Source organism: Bos grunniens, chromosome 10 (assembly GCF_055505025.1).
Source record: "Bos grunniens cultivar Pamir isolate PY7600 chromosome 10, Bosgru_T2T1.0, whole genome shotgun sequence".
NCBI lineage: Eukaryota > Metazoa > Chordata > Mammalia > Artiodactyla > Bovidae > Bos > Bos grunniens.
In genome coordinates this window covers 15,123,249-15,138,764 of record NC_141174.1, presented here as the reverse complement: position 1 = coordinate 15,138,764, position 15,516 = coordinate 15,123,249, and the positions used below count along the sequence as shown (strand labels likewise).

Sequence of the window (15,516 nt, the reverse complement as noted above, 5' to 3'; positions counted from 1 at the left end):
CCTGGGTTGGGATGATCCCCTGGAGAAGGGAACGGCAACCCACCCCAGAATTCTTGCCTGGAGAATTCCATGGACAGAGGAGCCCAAGGGGCTACAGTCCACGGGGTCGCAAAGAGTCAGACCTGACAGCACACGCATCTGGAAGAGGTGAAGGGTGGGAAGATTTGCATCATGGGAGTTCCCAAAGGCTCCGCCTTAAGAGATCTGCTCTGAAATCTGGGGTCAGCTGGAAGAAGCTGGCCTGCTCGTGAGTCTAGATCCCCCTGGGAGCTAGTTTCCAGTGCAGAGGGCATGACAAACTCTTGTTCCTGCAGCCAGGAGCCAGAGACACTGAGAATGACAGTCACAGGAATGCCCTGGGACAGTTTTTCAGGCTGGCCACGATGAACCAGAAGCTCTGGAACAAGAGGCAGAAGGGGCAGCAGAGAAAAGGATGAGGGTTCACACTCAGGACACATTTTGGAGCACGCGTCTCAGGCATCATGCCAAGCGCCACGTCAATGTCAACCTGGGCTCTGCAAAGCAAAACCCCAGGGCACCGGGGTACTAGACAGTTCAGGGGACAGATAGCCCAACAAGCCGAGTCTCAGAAAGAGGAGGTGATTTTCCCGATATCACACAGCCATTAAGTAGCAGAGCCAGCGTTCAGACAAGGGCAAGAATGAGGTACAGAATGTCCAGCAATCAATAGACTGGCTAAATAAATAATGGTTTATTTATAGAACACTGGGTGGCCATTGACATTTCTTGGTAGAAGAATATTTAATGACCTGGAAAGATGTTTAAGATACATAGCTGAGTGGGCGGTGGGGGGTGGTGGGGAGGCAGGTTACAAAACAGCATGTGCAAATGGGTTGTTAAAAAATAAAATGGAACACAGGGGTGTGATTTCCAAGAAAAAAATCAAAATATTAGCAGAATTGTTTCTGTATAACAGGAGAAGGTGTGACTTCTATTTCTGTGACTGTCCATTTTTTCTTACAACAATCATTTCATAACAAGGATAAATATGACAGAGCGCACCGAGTGTTTCTCTCGGGGGAGGGGAAGGTATGGAGTCCAGACCAACACTGAAATGCAGGAGCCCGGGGCTGAGTGGACGGGAGAGTGCAGTGGGAAGCGAAACCTTTCCTCAGAACACTGGGACTTTTTCTAGACCAGGCAGCAGGTGGGGCTGGGTGCCTGCCTCTGCTGGGGGTGCCCCAGCCTGGCTCTGCGTGCCCACGCGGTTGAGGTCCACTCTTGCGGGCCTGCGCTTGCAGAGCAGGTGGAGGAGGGCAGAGGGCAGTGTTGGATCGGGTTCATCCTGGGTGTGTCTAGAGGGCAGGGAGAGAGCTGCGGAGAGTTGCTTCAACATGTGCCTCTGTGCCAAGTCTTCAGTTTAGAGGGTAGGGGTGAGACAGGCTGGGACCTGGGACCCTTTGTAGCGGAGCTACATGCTTGCACCTGGTCACACCTCTCCCTGAGCAACAAAATACAAAGAAACCGTATGGGACTAAAAATAACCCCACGCATGCCGAGGTTGGGGCAAATTCTGACCCAAAAGACACCAAGAGATCAAAACACCCAACTGCCACTTTTAAGGATCCTGGAGCAAAAACAGGGTGTTGAGAGCAAAAGCTGCTGCTGCTGCTAAGTCACTTCAGTCGTGTCCGACTCTGTGCGACCCCATAGACAGCAGCGCACCAGGCTCCCCCGTCCCTGGGATTCTCCAGGCAAGAACACTGGAGTGGGTTGCCATTTCCTTCTCCAATGCATGAAAGCGAAAAGGGAAAATGAAAGTCGCTCAGTTGTGTCTGACTCTTAGCGACCCCATGGATTGCAGCCTACCAGGCTCCCCGTCCATGGAATTTTCCAGGCAAGAGTACTAGAGTGGGGTGCCATTGCCTTCTCCGTGAGAGCAAAAGCAGGGTACTGCAAACATCCCTGGACAGACCACCGCCTAAGAGGTGGCAGTCCACCTAGGTCACCCCCCAGGCCTGACCCCCGGACACATCCCTACCTTCACCCACGTAAGGGACAGGCTCAGTGGGGAGTGGGGAGCAGGGCAAACAAGGGAACCTGTTGCTTCTTCTCTCTCCCCCCATTTGAGCAGTTCAGTTCAGTCGCTCAGTTGTGTCCAACTCTTTGCGACCCCATGAACCATAGCACACCAGGCCTCCCTGTCCATCACCAACTCCCAGAGTTCACCCAAACCCATGTCCATTGAGTCAGTGATGCCATCCAACCATCTCATCCTCTGTCGTGCCCTTCTCCTCCTTCAATCTTTCCCAGCATCAGGATCTTTTCAAATGAGTCAGCTCTTCACATCAGGTGGCAAAGTATTGGAGTTTCAGCTTCAGCACCAGTCCTTCCAATGAATATCCAGGACTGATCTCCTTCAGAATGGACTGGTTGGATCTCCTTGCAGGCCAAGGGACTCTCAAGAGTCTTCTCCAACAGCACAGTTCAAAAGTTTCAATTCTTCTGCGCTCAGCTTTCTTTGTAGTCCAATTCTCACATCCTACAGGAAAAACCATAGCAGGGCCCCAGTAAAGCCTTGCCTGGATCATCTGGCCTCCGATCATTTTCTGGTTGATTAAGGAGGCAAAGAACCCTGGTTGGTAACTGGATGGAGTGGGGGTGGGGATCTCACTCAAAAATCATAAGAGTGGTCCCGTGAGCTCAGTCACCTCAAACTTATAAGCCACAACAACACACCTGCAAACGTTTAAAAATACTGTGTAATTCTTCAATAACCTGCAAGTAAATTTGTTGATAGTATAACCTATCTAGAAACATAATATTTGTTTGTCAACCTGATGCCTTAACTGATGCCCTAGAAAGGAAAAAAAAAGTTTCTAATAAAACAAGTATTTCAACAGGTAAATTCTCAGACAAGACTACAGTACAAGACAATATCCACTCACCTCCACCCTCAAAGGTACAGGAAATTTCCAAAACGTTCCCTAAGGGAGAGTCAACCCAGAGGACCACTGAGTAAATACCACTGGCATATAGTGAGTGCTTTCTCACAGCCCAGCTCTCTCTCTCTCTCTCTGTATATGTATATATGTGTGTGTGTGTGTATATATATATACATATATCTCAGAGTCCTCTAATATATAGATGATGTAAAGTCACCTTCCATTGGAAGGACTGATGTTGAAGCTGAAACTCCAATACTTTGGCCACCTGATGTGAAGAACTGACTCATTTGAAAAGACCCTGATGTTGGGAAAGATTGAGGGTGGGAAGAGAAGGGGACGACAGAGGATGAGATGGTTGGATGGCATCACTGGCTCAATGGACATGTTTGAGTAAACTCCAGGAGCTGGTGATGGACAGGGAGGCCTGGCGTGCTGCAGTCCATGGGGTCGCAAAGGGTCGGACACGACTGAGGGACTGAACTGAACTGCACTGAAAGTCACCTACCCTTCACAACAGTATGAGGTCGATGCTCTCGTACACCCCATTTTGGATGAGAAACAGACCCAGAGAGGCTGAGTTATTTGCCCAAGGTTACCCAGCTAGTGGACGGAGGGGTGCTGGGATCTGAACCCAGGCAAACCAGCTTTCCTGGAGGAGGAGGTTCAGCCTGAGGGAAGTGAGTCAAAGCTGAGGAACACGGCCCCAGGCCCTCTAAGCTGCAGTGTTTCTGAACCTCAGCACCATTCATACACTGGGCTGGATAATTCTCTGCTGTGGGGGCCATCCCATGCAGAATAAGATGTTTTAGCAGCATCCCTGGCTTCTTCCCACCAGAGGCCAGGAGTACCCCTCCATAGGCAACAACCCAAATGTCTCCAGACATAGTGAAATGTCCCCTGGGGCGGCAAAGCAGGGTCAGAGCCACCAAGGCAGCCACTAGAGAAGGCACGACCCTAGCCGGTCTGCAGATACAGGAGAATTTCTGGAGCGAAAGGAAAGCAGAGCAATGCTCTAGTGGAAGGGCAGGCAGGACGCAGGTAGGGTGGGAGGTGGGTGGTCACACGGAGGACATGTGAAGGCGGGTCCAGGTGGCCATGTGCACAGAGATGGAGAGAAAACCTGAGATCATGAGGCCAGAGGGAGGGCAGGGCGGCTGCCTTCCCTTCTGGTTCCTCGCCCAACTTCATGTCCTGCCCCGAGTTCGGACCCCTGATGAAGACAGCACCTGTAAATGATTTGGGTTGAGAATCAGTCCCACGTTGATCAGAATTTACTATGCTTTTCAAACCTACGGCACCCCCGCTAAAAGTCTGCACAGCTTTCTGACCCTCAGATGAATCACTCCCACACATGGAGATCTGGCTCCCTGCTTTTGTAACCTCCCCTTCCCCTTCTTAGCCAGTCTCCCAGCCACACTTTCTTGGGCCCTGATAGCCATGTGCAGTCTCCTTGTCCTCAGCAGGTGGCAGATGGAGAAGGGGTGGGGGGTGGGGGCTCCTGGCCTGTAAATCCTGAGAAGGGCAAGAAGCAGGGGAGACAAATGCCTTGGGCTGATCAGCGAAGAGCCCGCTGCCAAACCCCCTCACCTCTTGGCTCTCTGGCAGAAGAGGGGATTCTCAAACAGCCCTCTGGCCACTGCCCTTGGCTCTTGACTGGAATAATTAGAGCTGGAGCCAGGAATGATGTCATGCCTTTGCAGGAGACTAGAAGATGACTTTGAGCAAGGCACTTACCGTGGCCTCAGCTCTCTTTGTCTAGTAAACTGGGGCGGACTTGATGAGCTTGAACACTCCTGCGCTGACGTTCTGATTTGTAGACAAAAAGCCTGGGCAGGTCCTTCTTGGAAGAAGGTGGCAGCCATGGCTTTTGCATATGCGACTCACTTCCCCTCCTGCTTCCTCTACTCACCCTGCGAGCTTCTCTCCTTCTCCAGGTGGTAGCGGGGCAGCTGTCAATCATGCTGCCCTACCCCCAGCTCCAGGAGATAGTGATGGACAAGGAAGCCTGGTGTGCTGCAGTCCATGGGGTCCCAAAGAATCAGACACAACTTAGCTGCTAAACAACAACCCCCTTTCAAGAGTGTAGGGATGGGCAAGTGTTCCACCACCCAGGCAGAGGTCCCTCCCCGTGCTAATTGGTTCACTGATGGACATGCTCCTGTGCAAGCCACCTGAGACTCTTCCCTGGTTTAGGGAAGACAGAAGTGATGTTTCTAGGGACTTGTTAGGTTGGAAAGATGAGTCTAAGGCTACCAGCTTAGAACAGAGCCAGTATACAGAACACAGTCTAGCGGAGAACCCAAGAGGCAGATAAAGGCTGATGACGTTGTTTAAATCCCTGGATCAAACTGTGCCTGAAAGTGATACTTTTTTTGCTTAAGCTAGTCTAATTTGGGTTTCAATAACCTACAACGGAAACAGTGCTAACTAGTACAGCCCTTTAGCAGTAGGGCTGTGAGAAGGGATATTGAGCATATGGAGGGGCAGAATCTACCAGCTTATATCTCCAGCTTGAGGCAACAAACCTCAGAACTGCCCCACACATCTCACCCGCCATGTGCTTTGACATGGCTCAACCTCAGCCCTATGAAGGGGAGATCTAACCTAACCCAGACCCAATGCCACCATGCAAGTTTTTCAAGTTCAAATTTGATACCCGCCTTGAAAAAGGATGTCCTTGCCCCAGGCTGCACAGCACCCAGGAAAATAGGCAAGTGGGATTGGTAATGCACAGCTCACAGCAGTGGATTCTCCCTAGGTTGGAGAGATGGGGAGCAGGGGTTCTTGGGGTATAGTACACATCAACATGAGCTCTGCCCTCAATATTTGGCACCCATCAGGGGAAGTCTACCCCCCTGGCACTGCAATTGCAGGGACCTAGGGCTTAGAACGCATTCTTCCCAGTGGTAAAGAATCCGCCAGCTAATGCAGGAGACATAAGAGACAAAGGTTCGATCCCTGGGTCAGAAGATCCCCTGGAGGAGGAAAAGGCAACTCACTCCAGTATTCTTGCCTGGAGAATTCCCATGGACAGAGGAGCCCATCAGGCCTGGTTGATTCCTAGCAGATTGATACCGTTCTTCCCCCTGGGAAAACCAGCTCCTGCCACAGGGCTAAAAAAAGGTCTGGGTCTCTGTGTCCCTGGCGGGTGTGCCCACAGCACCTGGGTTCTCGGAGCAGTGTTCCACTCGGCTATGGGCTGAATTGTTTCCTCTCAAAATTCATATGCTAAAGCCCTAACCCCCAATACGGCTGTGTTTGGAGACGAGGGTTTTAAGAAGCAATTAAGATCAAGTGAGGTCAACATGAAACTATCACAACACTGTTCATCGGCTATACCCCAATACAACATGTTTCTGGTGTTAAAAATATTTATAAAGATAAAATTTTTAAAAATTAAGATTAAATGAGATCATAAGAGTACAGTCCTGACCAATAGACTTGGTATCCTTTTAAGAAGAGGAGGACAGAAATCTCTCTCCCACACAGACTCCGAGGGAAGTCCAGGTGAGCTGAAAGCTAGCAGGCAGCCGTCTGCTCACCAGGAAGAGGGCTCTCAGCAGAACCTGACCACGCTGGAACCCTCATCTCAGACGTGGCAGCCTTCAGAACTGTGAGAAAATAAGTGTCTGCTCTTTAAACCATCCAGTCTATGACATGTTGCTATGACAGCCGAAGCCGACCAAGACACACTCCCCTCCACCTCCACCAGAAGGCCCCACGTGGGGGGTGGGGAAATGATTCTTAGCCGGCGTTCTCAGCAGTAATTACATGCCAGGCTGTTCCTTTTTTTTTTTCCAAATATTTATTTGGCCACCGTAGGTCTCAGTTGTTGCCCGAGCTCCTCGTTGCAGGATCTTTAGTTGCAGCATTTGAACTCCTAGTTGCGAGCAGATCTAGTTTCCTGGTGGTGGTGGGGGTGTAGTCGCTCAGTCGTGTCCGACCCTTGCAACCCCATGGACTGCAGCCCGCCAGGCTCCTCTGTCCATGGGATTTTCCAGGCAAGAATACTGGAGTGGGTTGCCGTTTCCTTCTCCAGGAGCTAGTTCCCTGACCAGGGACCAAATCCAACCCCCCTGCATCAGCAGCATGGAGTCTTAGTCACTGGGCCATCAGGGAAGTCTCTTCTAGGCTGTTCTAAGCATTTTCCATACCTTAACTCACTAAGTCCTTATAACAGCCCTGCCAAGTAGGCAGCATTACAAGCTTCTCCCACTACCTGGAAGTAGAGTGTTTCTATGAAACATTTTGTTTGCTGAAATGGCATAAAATAAAGTAGCTATCCTAGGAGAGAAATTGATGAGCCAAAGAATTGATGCTTTTGAACTGTGGTGTTGGAGAAGACTCTTGAGAGTCCCTTGGACAGCTAGGAGATCCAACTAGTCCATCCTAATATTCATTGGAAGGACTGATGCTAAAGCTGAAACTCCAATACTTTGGCCACCTGATGCGAAGAGCTGACTCATTTGAAAAGACCCTGATGCTGGGAAAGTTTGAAGGTGGGAGGAGAAGGGGATGACAGAGGAAGAGATGGTTGGATGGCATCATTGACTCAATGGGCATGAATTTGAGTAAACTCCGAGAGTTGGTGATGGACAGGGAGGCCTGGCGTGCTGCAATCCATGGGGTCACAAAGAGTCAGGCACGACTGAGCGACTGAACTGAACTGAACTAAACTGAGGAAAGGAAGAAACAGATGCTCAGACACAGTTCAAAGCTTGAAGTGACTTGAGTTTGACATGTTGAGTATAGTTTCCTGGGAACGAGCCTGGTGGGGCCACCCTCACTGTTTGGGGTGTGCATTGCCTCTATATAATGCTTGCAGCAAAACGAACGCTGAATGCTGTCTTCACTTTATACCTTTTTTATCATAAAAGCAAAAATCCTCTTTGGATTTCAGTTAGCAAAAACAGGTACTAATGGTCTTTTTCAAAAGCAAAGTGGCATAAAGCAACCTTTCAAAAACTGGAAGGTACCTGCATGACCATTATACAGATGAGGAGACTGAGGCACGAAATGGTTTGGGAATCAAGGTCACACAGTGATACTCTGAAACTGGATTCCAGCCCACCAGTCTAAATCCAGCACTTCTCAACCCAGAGTAACTGAGGAAGGAGAGAAAAGCAAGAGTGCCTATGACCTCCAGAGAGAATCGGCAGGGAAGGCCCTGCATTCAGACACCGGGCAGTGCTCTGAGGGAGGACCAACTTGGTTCCCAGCTTGGCACAGTCCACAGGAAGTGACCTGCTGCCGCCTGGCCTCCAGGGAGGGAGGTGCCCTAGGGGCGGTTCTCCATTCAGTAGCCCCATATCTTGCCTAAGTCGTGTGAAAAATAAGAGGTGGACAACCGGCTGCTCAAAGCCCTTCCCATTCATTCTGCGGTCCTAAAAGCACACAGGTGCAGCCCCTTGGTGTGTTTGGGGGTGGGGTGGGGGAATGGTCGCTGCCAGAGGAACTGTGTGGAATCAGATCACCCAGCGGGTCCCCACCAGGGTCTGTTAATTCTGGCTCAGGGCGTGGCACAGATTTCAACTCACCCCTGAGGGCAAGTTTGCCCCCAAACATTCCCAAGCTGAAGCAGAGGGCTTAACCCAGGTCAAGTCCCTCTAAGACCTTTCTGGAAACCTCATCCAATCCTACTGGCCAACAGTTACCTCATCAAAACCTGGACAGGCCCTCAGAAGTCCTTGTGACATGGAGCATTGAATCCTTCCAAAATTTATATCCTTGTCCCCCAGTGCCCAGGACTCTGGGCTGGGGGAAAATGGTGGGAATAGACTGAGACACCCCAAACACACACACACATGCACACGCACACAACCCAACCCCTTGCTCAGATGCCCAGTGGGGTGCTGGAACCAGTTCAGTTCAGTTCAGTCGCTGAGTCGTGTCTCACTCTTTGTGACCCCATGGACTGCAGCACACCAGGCCTCCCTGTCCATCACCAACTCCCAGAGCCTACTCAAACTCATCTCCATTGAGTCGGTGATGCCATCCAACCATGTCATCCTCTGTTGTCCCCTTCTCCTCTCGCCTTGAATCTTTCCCAGCATCTGGATCTTTTCAAATGAGTCAGCTCTTCGCATCAGGCGGCCAAAGTATTGGAGTTTCAGCTTCAGCATCAGTCCTTCCAATGAACATTCAGGACTGATTTCCTTTAGGATGAACTGGTTGGATCTCCTTGCAGTCCAAGGGACTCTCAAGAGTCTTCTCCAACGCCACAGTTCAAAAGCATCAATTCTTCGGCGCTCAGCTTTCTTCACAGTCCAACTCTCACATCCATAACATGACTACTGGAAAAACCATAGCCTTGACTAGACGGACTTTTGTTGGCAAAGTAATGTCTCTGCTTTTTAATATGCTGTCTAGGTTGGTCATAACTTTTCTTCCAAGGAGTAAGCGTCTTTTTACTTCATGGCTGCAGTCATGCTGGAACCAAGGACCCCATAAAAGGCTCCCTGTAATGGTGCCCAATAACCACCAGGGGTCGCTGTGTAACCAGCAGGCCGACGATGATGGCGAGAGATTTTCTCCACCCACCGACCCTAGGGGATTGGGGAAGCCAAGGCAGGAGGCCCGGGTGGAGCAGAGGGGCGGCCCTGTCCCCCGGCCTCAAGGCCAGGAGAAGCACCCCTACAAAGACACGCGTCGTGCTCCATGAGACTGGGGACAGCAGAGGTCTCATCCCAGGCCTGAATTGACACAAGGGGGAGATGATGCTAGGCACACCCCCATCCCAGCAAGCCGGCTCCAGGAGCTCTGCTCAGCTTCCTGGGGCTACCCCCCCGCCACAGAAAGGGCCACGTACACTGTGTACATCTCTTCAGCTCCAGGGAGCAGAGCCCCCGCCCCCGCCCCCGCCTCACCTCACCCCCAAGCAAAGCTGCTGTACAGTCAGGTGGGCAGGGGAGGCTCAGACTAGTCACTTCCAGCCTAACCAGAGCCCAGAAGCCAGCAGGCACCATCACTGGCTTCCTTCCCATCCTCCTCGGGCCGTGGAGGGAGACGGATGAACGCACGTGTGTTTTGTCCTCACCTAAAATGGCAATCCACTCCAGTACTCTTGCCTGGAAAATCCCGTGGACAGAGGAGCCTGGTGGGCTACGGTCCATGGGGTCGCAAAAAGTCCGACACGACTGAGCGACTTCACTCACTCATTCCAGCCTCTAAACCCCGAGGCGCCACGCACTGGAGGCCCTGGGTATTGCAGCAGGACTCGGAGCATTTTAATTTCCTCAGGCCCCACCCTCCTGAAGACTGCCACAGGCTCACCCTGCGGCTCCCAGGGGTCCGGTTACAGTTCTGGTACTTCCGGTTCCCCAGGCGGGCTTCAAGGGAGGGAATGTCTAAATGAGGAGGAGTGGGTGCAGGTTCAATCCCTGGGTCGGGAAGATCCCCTGGAGTAGGAAATGGCAGCCCACCCCAGTATTCCTTTCACTGCATTCATGGGGTGGCCTGGAATATCCCCGTGGACCGAGGAGCCTGGTGGGCTAAGGTCCATGGGGTCGCAAAGAGTCAGACACAACTGAGCGACTGAACACAGGCTCTCACCGGGTGTCTCCCACAGGCCTGGGGCTCAGCCCCTTCAGCTCCAAGCCTTTTTGTTTCTGACAGCCATGCAGAGGCCTCCACCTAGCTCTTCCCCGGAAAGGAAAATCAAAGGGGTTGAGGGGGAGAAGAAGGCAGTATGTGTGTGACTGACTCAAAGCCCTGTGTGTGAAATGGAAAAGGAAGGGAGGGGATGGGTAGAGGTCAAAGGGATGCAGGATGCACCCTTTGCAGGCGCTGGGAGGTCGGCATGGGGGAGCTGAGTGAGAAGCCTGCTTAGATAGAGGGATGAGGGATTTGGTCCCAGTACTGGCTACTGAAGGTATCAGAAGGGTGGTGGATGCATCGAACTAAAAAATTCTGTTAGCATAAATCACCCACTGTCCTTCCTTTACCCATCAAAGCACAAAGACAAACTGATCACCCAATGGAGGCTGCACCATGGCAAGCAGTATTGGGGATGCATCCTCCTCCCAAATGCGTTATGGTCTGGGTCTAGACAGGAAGACAAGACTCAGGAACAAGAACACGTGTGTGTGTCTGTGTGTGTGCAGCACTGGCTAAAAAAGCTCGTGATAACTACAAGTGTGTGAGAGCCCAGCTAGTCAGTGTTTGCTCACAGCTGCTCCCTGATCATTCCTAGCGCAGAAAATGCAACAAACACACAAGACTCCCAGAAGCCTGACTGATCTGGCGGGGTCTGTTTAAGACTTTGCTCCTTTATGTGTCTCTGCATGTGTGTGTACCTGTGTCTGCGCGTCTGAGAGCAGGCACATCGGTAGCATCTGTAACTTTGTGCTAGAAGAAGGCATTTCTAAGATCTGTTGCATGTCAGAACAACAAAGGAAGCCAGGAGTCCCATAAGCCTACGATACAGAAGGGGAGGAGACAGTCCAAGCGGCTGAAGGTCACTCTGCCTCAGGTCATTCAGCAGCGAATGAAGTAATAAAACTGGCCATGACGCTCATCTCACGAGACACCAATCTGTGGGCTCCCCGGAGGGCAGAGGCTGAAGCCGAGCTGGAAACGGACTATGGGAATAGTTTTCTGTTCTGCCCATAGCAACAGCGGGGAAGGTGAAAGTGCCTGGTGTTGCTTTGCCATCCTGGGACATGACAGTTACGGGGAGACGATAAGGGACGTGGTTAAGGTCTGGGCTCTGGAGACAAACTTCTGTGGCTGGAATCCTGGCCCTATTACTTACTAGATGCTTCTTTACAACTCTGGGCTTCCCTGGTGGCTCAGACGGTGAAGAATCCGCCTGCAATGCAGGAGACCCGGGTTCAATCCCTGGGTCAGGAAGATGCTCTGGAGAAGGGAATGGCAACCCACTCCAGTATTCTTGCTTGGAGATATATACTCCTTGGAGAAAATACTCCTCTTCCTCCATGGACAGAGGAGTCTGGCAGGCTACATGCCCTGGGGTCGCAAAGAGTCGGACATGACTGAGCGACTAACAATCTCATTCTCTTTACATTTCTGCACCTCTGTTTCCTTTATCTGGAAAATAGCTGGCCCACACCCCCAACTGCAGCCGCACTGGACAAAGCCAGCACCCCGCTTGCTAGCCTTACTCTCACCAGGAGGGGGCTAGAGCTTCTATCTGGGTTGTCAGGTTTGGGAATTACAGAGTAAAACAGTCAAAAAGGAAGCTCATGTGCCTGGAAGCCCAGAGGCTGAACTCTGGGGTCCCAGCAGTGGTCCCTGGAGTAGACGGGTCCCGCTGCCAGGAGCATTAGGCAACAGACTGATGCCTAAAGCCCGTTTTACATCTTGTCGTTGCTTTACTCTTCATTTCCACTCCTGCCCTGCATCATCTCATGTCAAAATCAGCAGGAGCCGTGAACCCGGCCTTGTCTTCATCTTAGGCCAGAGGACCCTGAGCTCAGAAAAGAGGATTTTTCCTGCGGCTGGCAGGAGCCTCGCCTCGCCTACCGAATCCAGGTTGGCCACAGCTCAACCCTCCAGGCTGGGTACCAGGCCTTCCTTAGCAACCGCCACTAAATCACGGCTGAGAGCGCCTGCTCATGGGATCTGGGCCCCCGGGGTGGGTCCCTGTAAAGAAGCCACACTTGAGCCTGAGCCCAGCAGAGCTGGCGAGAGGAAGCGCGTGGGCTCCGTGCTGGCACGGGCCCGCCTGCCCCTCCACCCCGGCGAGAACCCGTGACAAACAACCTTGCCTGGTGCCCAAGCACCCTGCCAAGCCCTGTCATGGTAAAACCCTGGCAGGCTCCTCAAGGAGTCCAATTTCAGCCCAGCGGGTGGGGAAACCAAGGCAGCAAGAGCCCAAGGTGACTAAGCTCATACGCGGCGCTGGCAACCAGAGGCTGGGTGTCCACGGCTGCACGCTGACATCCCCCCGCTCCGAGCCCTTGGACCCCCCCAGCCAAGACTCTGGGGCCCGGCAGAGCCCAGAGAAAGACCGAGCACTTGTCATCCATGAATCCTCACTGCGGTCCCCCCTCTCCAGGGCAACAGAGCCACTGGGCAGCTCTCCCCACTCCCCCACCGCCAGGAGCCCCCTGGGGCGTCAGGTCCAGGCCAGGAATCCAGCTCTAGAACATTCCAGCTCCCAGCTGAGTGCCTGGAACAGCAAACATCAAAAAAACTGGCAGGCAGAGGGAGAAGGGAAGATTAGATCATTACAGCAGAATGAAGGCCACTGAGCAACCCAGGGAGGGGAGGAGGGACAGAGGCCAAGAATGTGTTCAAGGCAACCTGAAAACTCCTTCAGATTAAAGCAGGCCCAGACACTGGCGGCCGCCCCACTGCCTGAATTACTGGCCGGGGTGGGGGAAACCTGGCGTGTCTGCGCCCTTCTTCAGGACCCTAGGGCTTAGCAGCTAAGCTAAGTGTCAGGGAATCTTGGGGAACAACAGGAGGCATGTCTGGTGACCTGGGTGAAGAAGACACACACTTGGGCACAAAACCCACGTGGGCAGGTATCCACAGGAGCGGGTGCGTGTGTTTGCGTGCAATCTACAAACATGTTTTCACCAGGCTCGAGGAGAAGTAATCAGTCATGTCCGAGGAATCTTAGCAACAGCCATCCCCAGAAAAGGCTCCTGCCAGCTGGAGCGGCGATGAGTCAGCAGAGGCAGCCAGGGTGGGAGGGTTAGGGGGGTGGGGAAGAGGCAAGCTCTCGCCCTGGAGCCGGCCTCTCCCTTCTCCCGGCCTGGCCGCCCCGCCTGGGTCACTGCTTTGGCACTGATGTCCGAGAACGCATTCCTGGAACTGGCCGGCCCAGGCCGCTCAAGGGTTTCTCCCTCCTCCTCCCTCTTCCTCTCCTGTCCCCACACCCGGCCTTTAATTTTTTCCTTCTCGCTGCAAAACCAAAACACCACACTCTCACGAGTTCAGGAGCTGCGGCCAAATGGCAGGAGCCGGCAGGGCCGGCTGCAGGACTGGGACACAGGAGCTGCCCAGGCCCCGGGATGATGTTGATGGGGACCGCCGAGTTCAGCTTCAGTCCCTCGGGGTTAGTCATTGCTCCAGGGAACAGGAGTTCAAGGTGGTGGCTCCCGGGGGAAAATGGACTGCGTCCACTTCTGTCCCCCAGAGCAGAGCCTGAGGTTGCTGACATGGATGATGAGCAGGTGGGGGAACTGGGGATGAGAGGCACCATCACCATCAATCAGGGCTCCACTGCCTGAGCGCGTGTTCGTTTTATCTTCACAGCAGCCCTCGGGATGGTAGAAGAATCATGTCCTTTTACAGACGGGGAGATGGAGGTGCAGACAGGTAAAAGGGATTTGGCCCAAGATCATGGAGCGAGTTGGAGGAAATGAAACCAGGCTGGAGCCACCTTGGGGGCTTCAACTGATGGACCACACAGCCTTTCTTCCTGGGCAGCACCTTACCCTGTGTGTGCCAGGATCACCACACCTACATAAAACAAATACAATAAAACCCAAAGAGGCTAGTGCTGTATCCCGACCCCTCTCCCCGCTCCCATGAGCCAAAAGATCTGGGTGAAGAGCCATCTGCAACCTCAGCAACCATGGTAGAGACAGGGGTGGAACAGCCTGGCCCAGCCTGAATCTCTGGCCTCTTTACTGGAGGCAGGAAATGAATAAAAGCTAAATGAGTTTGAAAATGCCAGGAGGCAGTGTTTATCCCCTCTCTCCCTCCCCCTCCCCCTGGCAAGGACCGTGTATAGTTACAGTTTAATCTTGGAAATGCCAGACAGCTGTTCCCCGTTGCTAAGAGACTGGCCCACATTATGCAGATGTCAGGGACCTCAAATGTCTGCCGGAAATTACAGATCATGTCGGAGGAGCAGAGGGACCTTCTCTCGGCCTGGGGGGGAAGCGCAGCAGGAGACCCCCACCCACCCCACCCACTCCGGGAAGGTGGGGGTTGTGGATGGCAGAAATAAGGGGCCCAGCCCTCCCCAGGTCTGCCCCCCTGAGGCTCTGGATCCTTCTTGGTCCCCCTTCTGCCGCCCTGGCTCCCTCCTTCCTGCCTACCCCGCCCCGCCTCCACCCAGGCCTTCCGCCTTGGACAACTGTATGGATGCCCATCTCCACCTGCCCCCCCAACCTCCCGTTTTCCTTCTGGAGCATCCTTCTTCACTTCAGTGTCCTCCAGTCTCTCATGCAGTCTTCCCTGCCCCCAGGACGCAGCTGAGCTTATTGAGACAGTGCTTCAGGGAGAGACAGCCCCCCACCTGGAGGCAGGGGTCCCACTCCCTGAGGGCCCCCGCCGCTCACCTGGAGCTGAAAATGGACACACAGTGCAGGCGCTCACACACGCCATCCCTGACATCAGCCCTCACCACCGCCCCCCACGGAAACCAACGGAGGGCCGTCACCATGGTAACCACAGGCTACAAGAGCCGCTGCATCCCTGGTCCCTGGGGAAGGGCAGCTGCCATCTTGCAGGGCAGGGGGGCCGGGGGGTCAGAGGGGAAGCCCTTTGCCAAACCTGTACTCTAACGTGGACCCTGACCCAAGGTGACAGAAGAATCTAGCAGGGCCCTGCAGGGCGATGAGGGGCAGGCAAAGCTCCTCACTCAGGCTGGAGAGGGACTCAGAGAGGCTGCCGGGCAGTGCCAAGG

The 15,516-nt window shown here is 53.2% G+C and overlaps 1 long non-coding RNA gene across 1 annotated transcript in view; it reads right to left on the bottom strand.

Annotated features, from left to right (window-relative positions):
* Positions 1-743: 743 nt before the first annotated feature.
* Positions 744-15,516, bottom strand: part of LOC147363955 (uncharacterized) — a 35,006-nt gene continuing 20,233 nt past the window's right edge. Inside the window, exon 3 of the long non-coding RNA XR_015133608.1 lies at positions 744-14,342. This is a non-coding gene — a long non-coding RNA (uncharacterized LOC147363955). The remainder of the gene's footprint in view (positions 14,343-15,516) is intronic.